Source organism: Pristiophorus japonicus, unplaced genomic scaffold (assembly GCF_044704955.1).
Source record: "Pristiophorus japonicus isolate sPriJap1 unplaced genomic scaffold, sPriJap1.hap1 HAP1_SCAFFOLD_47, whole genome shotgun sequence".
In the NCBI taxonomy this organism is placed as follows: domain Eukaryota; kingdom Metazoa; phylum Chordata; class Chondrichthyes; family Pristiophoridae; genus Pristiophorus; species Pristiophorus japonicus.
The window spans coordinates 1,382,051-1,395,771 of NW_027254374.1; the positions used below are offsets into that span (position 1 = coordinate 1,382,051).

General features: G+C 43.0%; 1 non-coding gene across 1 annotated transcript; it reads left to right on the forward strand.

Annotated features, from left to right (window-relative positions):
- The first annotated feature begins 1,244 nt into the window (after positions 1–1,244).
- trnas-uga (transfer RNA serine (anticodon UGA)) lies at positions 1,245–1,327 on the forward strand. Its single transcript has one exon. It is a non-coding gene; the product is annotated as a tRNA-Ser (tRNA).
- The last annotated feature ends 12,394 nt before the right edge of the window (positions 1,328–13,721 follow it).

The following is a 13,721-nucleotide window of genomic DNA, read 5'->3' on the forward strand; positions in this document are numbered from 1 at the left end:
GTCAGGCCAATCAACATTTAGATTAAAGTCGATCATGGTAACTGCTGTACCTTTATTGCACACATCCCTTATTTCTTGTTTGATGCTGTCACCAACCTCACTACTACAGTTCGGAGGTCTTTACACAATTCCCACGAGCGTTTTCTGCCTTTGGTATTCTGCAGCTCCCCCCATACCGCTTCCAAATCATCCATGCTAATGTCCCTCCTTATCATTGTATTAATTTCCTCTTTAACCAGCAACTACACCCCGCCTCCTTTTCCTTTCTGTCTATCCTTCACAAGCATCTTATCTACCTGCCCTGCTACCGTCAAGGAGTCTGTGGACATGCACTCCAAGGTCATTTGCACCTCTACACTCATCAGTGTCCTAACATTTAATGTTTATTCGCTTTCCCTATAAGCACTCCCCAAATGCATTATCTAACACTTATCCGGATTGAATTCCATTAAACCCCTGACCAGTTCTTTGATATCTATCTGCAATGTACAGCTTTCTTCCTCATTATCAAGCATACCTGGTTGACCAATCTTTTAGTCACCTGCGCTAATTTGTATTGAGTGGCTCGGTGTCAAATGTGTATCGCATAATACTCTTGTGAAGCGCCTTGGACGATTCGCTAATTTCAAGGTGCGAATTATATACTGTGTTGTTGTTGTTAAAAATATGTGTTACATAAGGTTATATAGAGATGGCATCGCAGAAAGAGACAATTGTACCTAACTGGTGTTGCTAGATTTAATGCTGCACGCTACCCTACTTCACTTGATCCTATCAGCATATTGTTCTATTGCTTTCTCAGTCATGTGCTCAGGTAATTCCTTTTAAAATGAATCTGTGATATTCGCCTCAACTACTGCTTATGTAGCATCTTCCACATTCTAACCACTCTTTGGTAAATAATTTGCTCTTGAATTGTCGACTGAATTTATCAGTGACCTCCCGTTCTGAACTCCTGCACAATAGCAAATATTTTCTCCAAATCAACTCGATGAAATACCTTCATAATGTTAAAAATATATCTCCCTTGTTTTTCGAGAAAGAAGATCCCCAGACTGTTCAGTTTTTCCCGAAATGTAAATTCTTTCAGTTCTGACCGAAATTTTTCCTTCTTTGCTGTGAGATTTTGTGATTCTATGATTTAATTTTCGCAGCGTCTGGGAGATCCAATTGGGCAAGCAAGCAGGCGGTCTCTCTGATAAATTGCACCAACGATTCGACTATTAAAGCAGTTTTATTGTGTAGCTGCGATGGCCGAGTGGTTAAGGCGTTGGACTTGAAATCCAATGGGGGTTTCCCCACGTAGGTTCGAACCCTGCTCGCAGCGATTCTACAGGTGCTCTTTTTTTATCGACTCACGGGGATCTCATTGGAATCTGATAACAATTCCCTCCACTGCCCTTTATTACACTGATTGACGCGAAGCTGTTGTTCGAACTGGAAACATTAATAGTTTATCGGTAGTAATTGTTGTTTTTTTCCACACTATCTGCAAAAATCAGTGAGCAATATACACAGCATGAAAAAAATGCCTTTTAATAAAGATCAGTGCATTGTTTGGGAGGAACTCATCTTTAGTTAATGAGTGCGAACGAGGTTTGGTTTTATAAAGATGAACAAGTTTTGCCAAAATGACCACGGCAGCGTTTGACGTTGCAATTTTCTGATAACATCAGTGTTTGCATCAAAGTAGATGCCTTATCCATTAAGCGATGTGGCCCCTGCAGTTTGCAGCAGACTAATATACAGCAGAAATCTAATGGGTCAAAGTAAATTAGAAAGGCAAACATGAAATCTCGGTGCCGCAATGCAAGGAGTATTCGAAACCCAGGACAGGGCTCTGAGCTAGTTAGAGTGGGTGAGAGCTCAGATCACAGGACCCTAAGAAAACATGCAAAAGGCAGGAGGCAACAGAGCAGAGTAGTACTGGGGTAAGTTTAAACGACAACGTGATAGGAAGGGACATTACGTATGACTAGAAAGGGGCTTCAGGGGGGGTCAAAACTAAAAATCATTGTTTAAAAACGAGTATTAAAACACTCTACCTAACCGCACGCAGCATTCGAAATAAAGTAAATGAGTTGACGGCACAAATCATCATAAATGGGTATGATTTGGTGGCCATTACAGAAACGTTGCAGGTTGGCTAGGACAGGGAATTAAACCTACAGCGGTATCTGACAATTCGGAAAGATAGACAAGAAGGGAAAGGAAGTGGGGTCGCTCTGATAACAAAAGATGATATCAGGGCAGTTGTGAGAGACTATATTGGCTCTATGAACAATATGTTGAATCATTGTGAGTGGAGATTAGAGATAGTAAGGGGAAAAAGTCACTGGTGGGCGTAGTTTATCGGCCCCCAAATAATAGCTTCACGGTGGGGCGGGCAAGAACCAAGGGAATAATGGAAGCATGTGAAAAAGGATCAGCAGTAATCATGGGGGATTTCCATGATTTCCTACTTTCCTGCTTTGTCCCATATCCCTTGATGCCCTTAATATCCACAAATCTATTCACCGCTGTCATGAATAATTTCAAGGACTGAGCCTCCACAGCCCTCTGGGGTATCTAATACAAAAAGATTCAGCACCCTCTAAGTGAAAATGTTTCTCCTCGTTTCAGTCCTAAATAGCAGATCTTTTATTCTGAGACAGTGTACCCTGGTTCTAGACTACCAAGACAGAATAAACCTCCTCTCTGCATTTATGCTGTCAAGCACTGTCAGAATGTTGTCTATTTCAATGAGTTGCCTTCTCATTTTTCTAAGCTTGAGCGAATATATTCCTAGTCTACTCAATCTCTCTTCATCGAACCATCCCAACATCCCAGGAATCAGTCTGGTGAACTTTCCTTGCTCCCTCTCTATGCTTCCTGAGCTTAGCAGACCAAAACTGGACACATTCATTGCACTCCAAACACATTAACGGCTGTGAATCTTTCACTGATTGAGAAACTAAAATTCGAAAGTTAATCTACATTCCGTACAATTCCTCTGCTGCCGTCAGGAAGTTTCTTGGCTTCTTGACTTCTTTCCAAATCCTCCTCAATCCCATAACTTAAACCACAGTCCATTAAACTAAACCGCTGAATGCATGCAATCAAATCCTTCCTCACTGGCAGCCAACCTTTTACCTCTGAGCTATGGAGTATCCCACGTGCGTCACATCAGCCATCTCAACACTTGCCTCTGCGCAGCTGCTGCTGAAATCCTTATCCATGCATTTGTTGCCTCTGGACTGGACTATTCCAATGCACAACTGGCTGGTCACCCACGTTCTACGCTATGTAAACTTGTGCTCATCCAAAAAATTGACTGCCTGTCTCCTAACTGGCACCAAGCCCGTTCACCCATCGCCCCTGTGCTCGCTGACCTACATTGGCTCCCGGTTAAGTAACTCATAGGATTATAAAATCTCATCCTTGCTTCCAAATCGCTCCATGACCTCGCCCCTCCCTATCTGTAATTTCCTCCAGCTCCATAACCCCGTGACATATCTTCACTCCTCCAATCCTGTCGCGTTGTGCATCCCTGATTATAATCACGCCACCATTCGCTGCCATACCTTCAGCTTCCTGGGCCCTTAGTTCTGGAATTCCATTACGGATCTCTGAATCCCTCTAACTCTTTCTCGTCATAGAATAATAGAATTAATACGACACCGAGGGAAGCCATTTGTGCCATTGTGTCTCTGCCCGCTGACAAATAGCTAATCAGCCGAATCCAACACCCAACACGAGGTCCGTCGCCCTGTCGGATACGGTTCTTTAAGTGCACATCCAAGAACCTCATAAATAGTGGTGGTGGTTTCTGCGTCTCCATCCTTTCAGCAAGTGAGTTCCAGACAGCCATCATCATCTGCATAAATGTATTCCCCACATCTCCTCTCTAATCATGATACCAACTACTTTGCTTCGATGCGCCTGGTTTTTGACCCCTCTGCTAAGGCAAATGTGCTTTCTAATATCCTTGCTACCCATTCTATCTAGGGCCCTCATATTTCATGCATTTCAATTCAATCTTTCATCAGCCTCCCCAGTTCCAAACAAAGTAAAACACAGTTCATCCAATCTTTCCTCATAGCTTCAATTTTGCAGTCGATGCAACATCCTCGTAATATCCTCTGTAGCCTCTCGAGTGCTATCAAATATTTCCTGTAATGTAGTGACCAAAACTGGAGCAGTACTCTAGCTGTGCCCTACTGTTGTTTAGCAGTTGTACCGTAACTTTCCTGCGCTTACATTCTATCCCTTGGCTAAAAATAAAGGATTCCATGTGCCATTGGTACTAATTAATCGACCTGTTCTCTAACTTTAAGGATCTGAGGGCATACACTCGAAGGTCCCTCTGTTCCTCCACACCTCTCAGTATCCTGCTATTTTGTATATCTTGTTGTACCTCCCCAATTGCATTAGTTCACACTTCTCTGGATTGATTGTCATTTTCCTCTTTTCGACCTAACTGACTGGTCAATTGATATCATCCTGCAGTCTCAACTTCCCACTTCACTGTCGAACACAAAGACAATTTTTGTTTCATTTGTAAACTTCTTTACCTTGCTCCCTACATTTATATCTAAATCATTAATATTAACTCAGAAAACAAGGGACTGAGCACTGAACCCTACGAACCCCATTGTAAACATTCTTTTGTTCGTAAAAACATACATCAACCATTTTCTTCCTGCACTGAGCCAATTTTCGATCCGATTTGCAACACTCCCTTAACTACCATGGGCTGTTACTTTTTTGAGCAGCCTGCGATGTGAGACTTTGTCAAAAGTCTTGTTAAAATCCATGTAGATCACGTCAAATGCACTTCCCTTATCGCACCTCTTAGCTACCTCCTCAAAAAATGCAATCAAGTAAGTCAGACATGATCTTCCCTTAACAAAGCGATGCGGACTGTTTTTTTTGAATCAATGCCTTTCTAAATGAAGGTTTATTCTGTCCCTCTGCGTTGATTCCAATAATTTTCCTGTTACCAGGTTTTAAATAATTGTCTGTAATTATTCGGTGCTTCACTTTGTCCATTTATAAATAATGGTACAACGTTAACAGTTAGGCAATGTTTTTGTACCTCTCCTGCAGCGAGGGAGATTTCTCAAATGATGGTCAGAGCCTCCGCAATTTCCACACATATTTACTTAAATAGCCTGGGATATATTTCATTGCGTCCTGGAGATTTATTTACATTAGAAGATGCCAAACCACTTAATCATTGTTCCCTTGCTATGTTTATCCAAGCCAATATTACAATCTCTTTTTCCTTATCTTTAACGCTGGCATCGTCGCCCTCCTTTATTAAACTGCTGCAAAGCTTTCATTTAGTACCTTACTTAAATACTCCACCTCCACACATAGGTTACAATTTTGGTCGCCCTATATTGTCCTTCGTTATCCTCTTGTTCTTTGTGCAATTGTGCAACATCTTTCGATTTTCTTTGATTCAACGTGCCAGTATTTTCATGCTTTCACTTTTCTTTCCAACTTTCCTTTTTAATTTCACCCCCAGGCTTTCTGCAGAACTGGGCTCGAGATTGTTGATAAAAGCTTCCTGTGTTTGCCTTATCTTTCCCTGTATGCACGTTGTCATCCAGGCGGCTCTAGATTTGACACAGTTGCCGTTTTTCTTTCTAGGAACATGTTGACACTGAACTTGTATCTCCTTCTTGACTGCCTCCCACTGCTCTGACACTGATTTACCTTCAATGAGCTGTTTCAGGTCCAATTTTTCTATTCATCGAATCATGGAATCACGGAATTATACAGCTCAGAAGGAGGCTATTTCTGCCCGTCGCGTTTGCAACGTCCAATAAAGATCTATCAAGCCTAATCCCACTTTCTCCCTCTTGATCCACAGCCCTGTAGTTTACGGCACTTCAGATACACATCCGAATACTTTCGAAATGTGGTGACCGTTTTTTCACCTCCCACCCTTTCAGGCAGTGCGATGCAGGACACTCCCTCTCTCACGCCCCCTCCCACAATCCGCAAACCATAATCTGGGTGAAGAACGTTCCTCTCACTCCCCACTAAACCACCTACCAATTACTTTAAAGCTATGCCTTCTCGTTGTTGACCTCCTCTGCTGAGGGAAAAAGGTCCTTCCTATCCACTTTATCGGGCAGCTCCAAAGAAAGCACCTGAACAAATTCTCCCCTCAGCCTCCTATGTTCTAGAGAAAATAAAACCAGCCTGTTTAATCTTTCCCCATATCTAAAATTCCCCATTACAAGCCACATCCTGGTAAATCTCCGATGTACCCTGTCTCGTGCAATCACGTGTTTCCTGTAATATGGTGACCAGAACTTCACGCAGTACTCCAGCTGTTTATTCAATTCCAGTATAACCGACCCGCTCTTATATTCTATGCCTCGTCATTTACGGAAAGTATTCCGGATGCCTTCTTCACGCACTTTTCTGCATGTGCTGCTACATTCATGTGTATGTGGACATGCATTAAACATTACCTTTGTTAGTGTACACTCCTCAGTGCCCTTCCATTTAATGTGTATTCCTTTGCATTGTTAGCCATCACCTAATACATTACCAAATACTTCTCCGCAGTAAATTCCATTCACCACGATTCTGCCCAAGTGACCACTTAATTGAAACCGAGCGACATTCAAGAACGTTCTTCTTCATTATCATTCACACAGCCAACGGTTGTGTCACCTGGAAACGCTTTAATCATACCCCCTTCATTCACATCTAATTCATTCTTGTGTACTTTAAAAAGCAAGGAGTCATGAGGAGCCCCACTCGAACAGCCTTCCAGTTGTGAAACCACCTATTACCCTTTGCTTGCTGCCTCCAGGAACATTTTCGATCCAACTTGCCACGTTGCATTTGATTTCATGGGATTTTACTTTCCTGAGTAGTCTGCCATATATAACCTTGTCGATAGCCTTGTTAAGATCCAGATACACTACATCAAATGCGCTACCCTTGTGGACAATCCTTGTCAGAAAATTTAATCAATTAAGTCATACAGGACCTTCCCTGAAAACAGCTATGCTGACTGTCCTTGACCAAACCTAGACATTCTCAAAAATATTTATCATTTTCCTCAGAATTTTTTCCAATAATCTTTCCACAACCGAGGTTAGGCTGATTGGTCTGTAATTGATCATCGATCTCTTTCACCTTTTTAAACAAAGATACGACATTAGCAGTCCTCCAGTCCTCTGGCTCCATAACTGGATCCAGAGAGTATTATTATGGTCAGACCCTATGCTATTTCCTCTTTTGCTTCTCTTAAAAGCATAGGTACATTTCACGTGGCCCTGTGAATTTTTCCACTTTCAAAGCTGTTAAACTGTATAAGACTTCCTCTCTTACTATGTTTATTTCATTTAATATTTTACGTACCTTCCCCCCGCCCCCGATTGAAACATTTGCATCGCCGCTCTCTTTTATGAAAACAAATGCAAAGTATTCATTAAGAACCGTAAACAAATATTCCACCTCCGCACATAGATTACTTTACGGTCTCTAATGAGCCCTACTCATTCTTTAGATATCGTCCTGCTTTTAAGGTATTTATAAAACATTGGGTTTTCGTTGATTTTAATTGCCAAAATATTTTCATGCACTCACTTTGCTTTCCTAATTTCATTTTTAATTTCACGTTTGCACTTCCTATAATCTTCGAATGTTTCTGATGCATTGATGCATCGCTATGGCATAAGCCCCTATATTTTCCTTTATTCTACCCTGTAAACCCCTTGGTATCCAGGGGGCTCTGGATTTGCTAGTCGCACCCTCTTTCTTTGAGGAAATGTACTTGCTCGGAACCCTGAGGATCTGCTGCTTGAATGCCTCCCAATGCTCCGACACAATTTTGGCTTCAAATATCTGCTTTCAGTCAACGTTGCCTAAATCCTATGTCTGCTTTACAGAATTGGTTTTCCGCAATTGAGTTTATTTATTCCTGTCTAATGTTGTATTTTTCCACAACTGCACTAAAAGTAACTGAATTACGATCTCTATTACGAAAATGCTCTCCGACTGATAGCTCTTCCACCCGCTCAGCTTCATTAACTAACACTAAGTCAGAAACTGAGGCCTGCTACACAATGGCAAATAAAGATCTCCTGAATGCATTTTTTAAATGTTGCCAAAATATGTAATCCGCACTAATTCTATCCCAGTTAAGATTTGTGTAGTTGCACCCGACTTCCATTCCTCCTCTATAACTTTGCCAACAATTTTTCATCTTCTCTCTCATTCTGACTGCTAGCGGTCGAAAATACACGCCCAGCAGTGTGGTTGCCGCGATTATGTTGTTCCATTGATCCCATATATCTAGAATTGATGATCCATCAAGCATGTTATCTCTCCTCAGCTGCAATTGTTTCTTTAATCAACACGGCGACGTATCTCCTCCCCTCTATCCCACTCTCTCTCCCGCCTAAAAATCATTTGAGCAGAAATGTTCACCGAACAAACCTGCCCTTATTTCAGCCATGTCTCCGCAATAGCTATAAAATCATACTCATCACTGGCACGTGGCGTTGGGAGTATTCCGGAATTTACTACTTTTGAGGTCCTTCTTTTTAATCTCTCTCCTAGCTCCATACAATATAGCTGTAGTGCCTGATCCATCTTTATTCCCACATCATTGATACAATAATGGACCACAGCCTATGGTTGTTCACTCACTCCCCACAACATCCCCTGCAGCCGCTCAGTTCACAACTTGACCCTGCACCATGGAGGCAACGTACCTGACTGGAATGTGATCTGCCGCCAGTCTGCTCCACTAACAATCGAATATTTTACCATTATTGCTCTTCCACGCTTCTCCCTCCACCCCCGCCCCCCTATGCAGCTGTGCCAGCAGTGGCACCGTGGAATTAGTTCTCACTGCATTCCCGGATGAGCCATCGCCACACCAGTACGGAGAATAGAATGCTGTTAGCGGAGCAAGATGCAGTCAGGGGGCTTCTACAATACCTGGCTGCTCCTCCCCTTCTGTCTGACGACCACACATCCATTCCCTGCCTGCACTCTCTTAAGCTGCCGGGTGATATTCTCAGGAAACGTGCTAGACATGAAGCTCTCGCTCTTACGGAGTCACGGCAGTGATTCTCCCATTGATGTCCCTTCCACCTGCATGCTTAGTTGCACAAAACGAAGTAAAGAACCGCCCTCGCCCAAATTGGTCTTGCTAAATACAGGCTGAAAAAAAGTTATCCTGAATGCGACTTAAGAATTCTATGCTGGTTATATTTTTTACAGTGATTGTATCCCAGTTAATGTTACAGTAAATGAAATCACCCAATATTACTGCAATATGTTCATGCATCTGTCAGACATTTGCCAACACATTGCTTTTTTGGGGGCCTACTGTACTCTCCCAGCAATGTAGTTGTTCCTATTTGTCATTTAGCCTCATTTGAAGAGCATTCGAACATATCACACCTTCTCATAGCTGCAATACTTTTAGTAATCAACATTGCCACCCCCTCCTTCATAATCCTGCCTCTATCTTGTTTGAAATACCTGTAATCAGGAGTGTTGAGTTGCAAATCCTGCCCCTCTTTATGCCTTGTTTCAGTAATTGCTAAGATATCATGCGCAACATAATAATCTGTACCGTCAGCTCCGCTGCTATATTCACCATACTCCTTGCATTTAGTAATACGTCAGATCGCACAGCCAAACTCATTTATTGTCTATTTTCCAATCTTTATTGGCTCTGTCGTCTGAACTGCCATACTAATCTTCGAACTTGCAGCTCTAACTGTGCTTATTCTTCTCTAATTCTATGCTCATCTTCTAAAGAATAAGTGACTGAAGGTTGTTTTCATGGGGTTCCGCAGGTCTCAGTAGTCGGTACCTTGCGTTTAGTGGTATATATCAATGCTTGAGACATAAATGTAGATGATATGATAAAGACGTTTTTTGATTGTACTAAAATCGGCTGTGTGGTTGATGATGAAGAGGAAAGCCAGAGACTGTTGGGCAGAACAATGGAAACAGGTATTCAATCATGAGAAGTCTGAGGTAATTTACTTTGGGGGGGCTATCAAGGCAAGGGAATACACCTTCAATGATAGGACACTGAGATGTATAAGGTAACAAGGGGTCCTTGGAGTGAAGTTTCACAGATCCATGAAGGTGGAACGATAGTTGGTTAGGAAGGCATACGGAATACATATTTATTAGGTGAGTCATCGTCTATAAGAGCAGGGAGGTTATGCTTCAACGCCATAAAACTACATTTGGGCCACAGCCAGAGTATTGCTTGCAGTTCTGTCCATCACAGGACAGGAAAGATGTGCTTGCATGAGAGAAGATACTGCACAGATTGATGAGTAGGTGTGCATCCTACTGCTGAAGCACCAATGTTCGGATATATATTTAATTTAACATTCCAACCTCTGCAACTTATATGCAATAATTTTATTTCATATTTGACAGGGGGACACATCACCAACATAACATGCAATGTGGAGCAGATGCTCTGTGGAATTGTTCAATAAATACTGGAAACACTCAGCAGGTCACGGAACATCGTTGGCGAGAGAAATACTGGGTTAAACTCTCAGGCCCATGAGCTCTCGGCAGATCGAACGTTTTGCCGCATTACTTCAAAGTATTGTGTGAGTATCCTTACAAACAATAAGCAGCTTTAAAACAACACAAATAATCTACTAGCAACCCCACAAAACATGCTATCACCCATATGGCAGCCGTGCCCCCGAACATGGCGTTAGCAGCATCACGCTGTAACCAACGGTGGCAAACGGCAGTAATGTAAGCAGCTAAATTCAACATTCGTTTGTGTCCTAGGCTGATATTTCCACGACTACTTCAATTCCTGGAACTATCCTTCAAGTACCTGCACGAATCTCTCCGCATCCATCCTGCAATTATCAATCATTCACTATCCTATCTGCAATTATGGTGCATATGTTGTTGTGTGCCACAAATAACCACATCAAGCAGATTATGCAATTCGCGTCACACAAGTGCCAGGCAAAGGCGATCTCCAGCAAGCAAGACTCAAACCAGCACCACTTGACTGTCAACGTTATGACTGTTATGTTTTGAATAACTCCCCAAGGCTGTGTTGTGGACTTAAGTCATTGTTTCCTTGGTCTGTTTACGATAACTCCAAGGTGAGGCAGCAACATGGTGGCCTGTCTTTTATACCTGCTTGCTCCAGTTATTCACAGGTGACCCATAGGTCTCCCACACGTGTGCCCTCTGGAGGCAAGTCTTGCAAACAAGTAAGGTTCACAAACGTTATGTAATTTCTCCCCAAAATCTTGAGTACAGTTTTCTTATAGGTTGAGGCGATCTGGCAGTCTGTGTTCCCTGATCGATGGCCTGAGTTGACATCCTTGCATTTGTGAGTTGATCGTGTCATCACTGCATGGAAGCTCAGTTGGTCTGGTTGGACTGTCGGGCAAGGTGGGTTCATTATCGTGGTTGAGTTGATAACACTTGCCGATTGGTTATGTGTGGTGGATCGTAGATGGTGGGGTGTTCCTCAAATTGTTCTTGGTAGCACGTGAGTTGCAGTTCGTATGATAGAGGTGTTTTTTACACGTTTAGCCAATCAACAATTTCAAAACAAGGACTCTATTCCCTTCCTTGGCTAATCCTATGACAGCAATCCACTTGGGACCGTGCACATAATTTAGAACAAACACCTGGTCATTGACTTCACTGTCATATGAGACCGCCGTGCGATCATGGCACACATTCTGCCTCTGTTGCCGGTTTTCTATGTGATCATTGATGTCCGGCTGGACGAAAGAGAGCCTGATATTGATTACTCTCTTTATTAGCAATGCTGCAGTGCGAAAAACCTGAGGGAGTGGGGCCGCGTCCGGTAGCTGAGCAGGACCCTGCATAACAAGGTCTGCAAGGACATGTCAGTTAAACGTCTGAAGCTTTGCTTGATGGTTTGGACAGTCATCCGCTTGGCCATTGGAGGCGAATTTAAATGGAGCAGACCTGACCTGCTTGATACCTTTGCGGGTGTTGAATCGTTGAATTCCGAGCTGGTGAAACATGGACTATTGTCGCTGACAAAGACGTTGGTTAACCCATTGGTGGCGAACCTGGCCCTGAGGCTTTCAATAGTGCCAGTGGATGTACATGATGATATTATTATACGTTCAATCTATTTTGAGGAAGCGTCCACTGCTGCTAGAAATTTCTTCCCGAGGAAAAGGCCAGTAAACTTTACGTTGACACTGGACTATGATTTGGAAGACCATGATCACAGACTCAGTGGGCATCGGTGGGTGCATTGCTCAGCTGTGAGTGTATGTTGCATTGGTGTACGGATGATTCTAATTCGGAGTCGATGTGGGACCACCATACGTGCAAGCGTGCATGACTCTGCCTGCTTGCGCACTGTGTCGGCCACTTATAAGCGTTTCCCTGCCCTTTTTGGGCAAAATAACGCGATTCCCCCATGGGAGACAATCCGACAGGAGTGACAATTCGTCCGTGCATCGGTGAAAAGGCTCAGAGAAAAGAGAGAATTATAGACCTGTCAGACTGACATCGGTAGTGCGAAAATGATGAAATCAATTATTAAGGATTTCACAGCAGAGCATTTGGAAAGAGTTGACAGGATAGGTCCAAGTCAGCATCGTTTTGTGTAGGGGAAAATCATGCTTGGCAAATCTTCTGGAATTTTTTGAGGATATTTCCAGTAGAGTGGTAAGGGAGAACCAGTTGATGTGGTGTATTTGGACATTCAGAACGCTTTCGACAATGTCGCACACAAGAGATTAATGTGTAAAGTTTTTGCACATGGGTTTGGGGCTAATGTGCTGACGTGGATTAAGAGCTGGTTGGCAGACAGGAAGCAAAGAATAGGAGTAAATGGTACTTTTCAGAATGGCAGGCAGTGACTAGAGGGGTACCGCAAGGTTCTGTGCTCGGGCACCAGCTGTTTACATTGTCCATTCATGATTTAGTCGAAGGGATTAAATGTCGTATCTCCAAATGTGCGGATGACACTCAGTTGGGATGCAGTGTATGCTGCGAGGAGGATGGCATGAGGTAGCAGAGTGACATGGATAGGTTCGGTGAGTAGGCAAATGCATGGCAGATGAAGTATAATGTGGATAAATTTGAGGTTATCCAATTTGCTGGTGAAAACAGAGAGACAGACTATTATCTGAATGGTGACAGATTAGGAAAAGGGGAGGTACAACGAGACCGGGGTGTCATGGTACATCAGTCATTGAAGGTTGGCATGCAGTTACAGTCGGCAGTTGAGAAAGCAAATAGCATGTTGGCCTTCATAGCTAGTGGATTTCAGTACAGGGGCATGGAGGTGTTACGACAGATGAACAGGGCCTTGGTGAGGCCACACCTGGAGTATTGTGTACAGTTCTGGACTCCTAACTTTCGGAAGGACAGTCTTGCTATTTTGGGAGTGCAGCGAAGGTTCACCGGAATGATTCCCGGGATGGCCGGACTGTGATATCAAGGAAGATTGCATCAACAGGGCTAGTATTCACTGGAATTCAGAAGAATGAGAAGGGATCTCATCGAATGGTTTAAAATTCTGACGGGTTTACACAGGTAAGATGCAGGAAGAAAGTTCACAATGTTGGGGAAGTCCAGAACCACGGGTCACTTGCTAAGAATAAGCGGTAAGCCATTTAGGACCGAGATGAGGACAAAGTTCTTCACCCAGAAAGTGGTGAACCTGTGGAAATGTCTACCACAGAAAGTTGTTG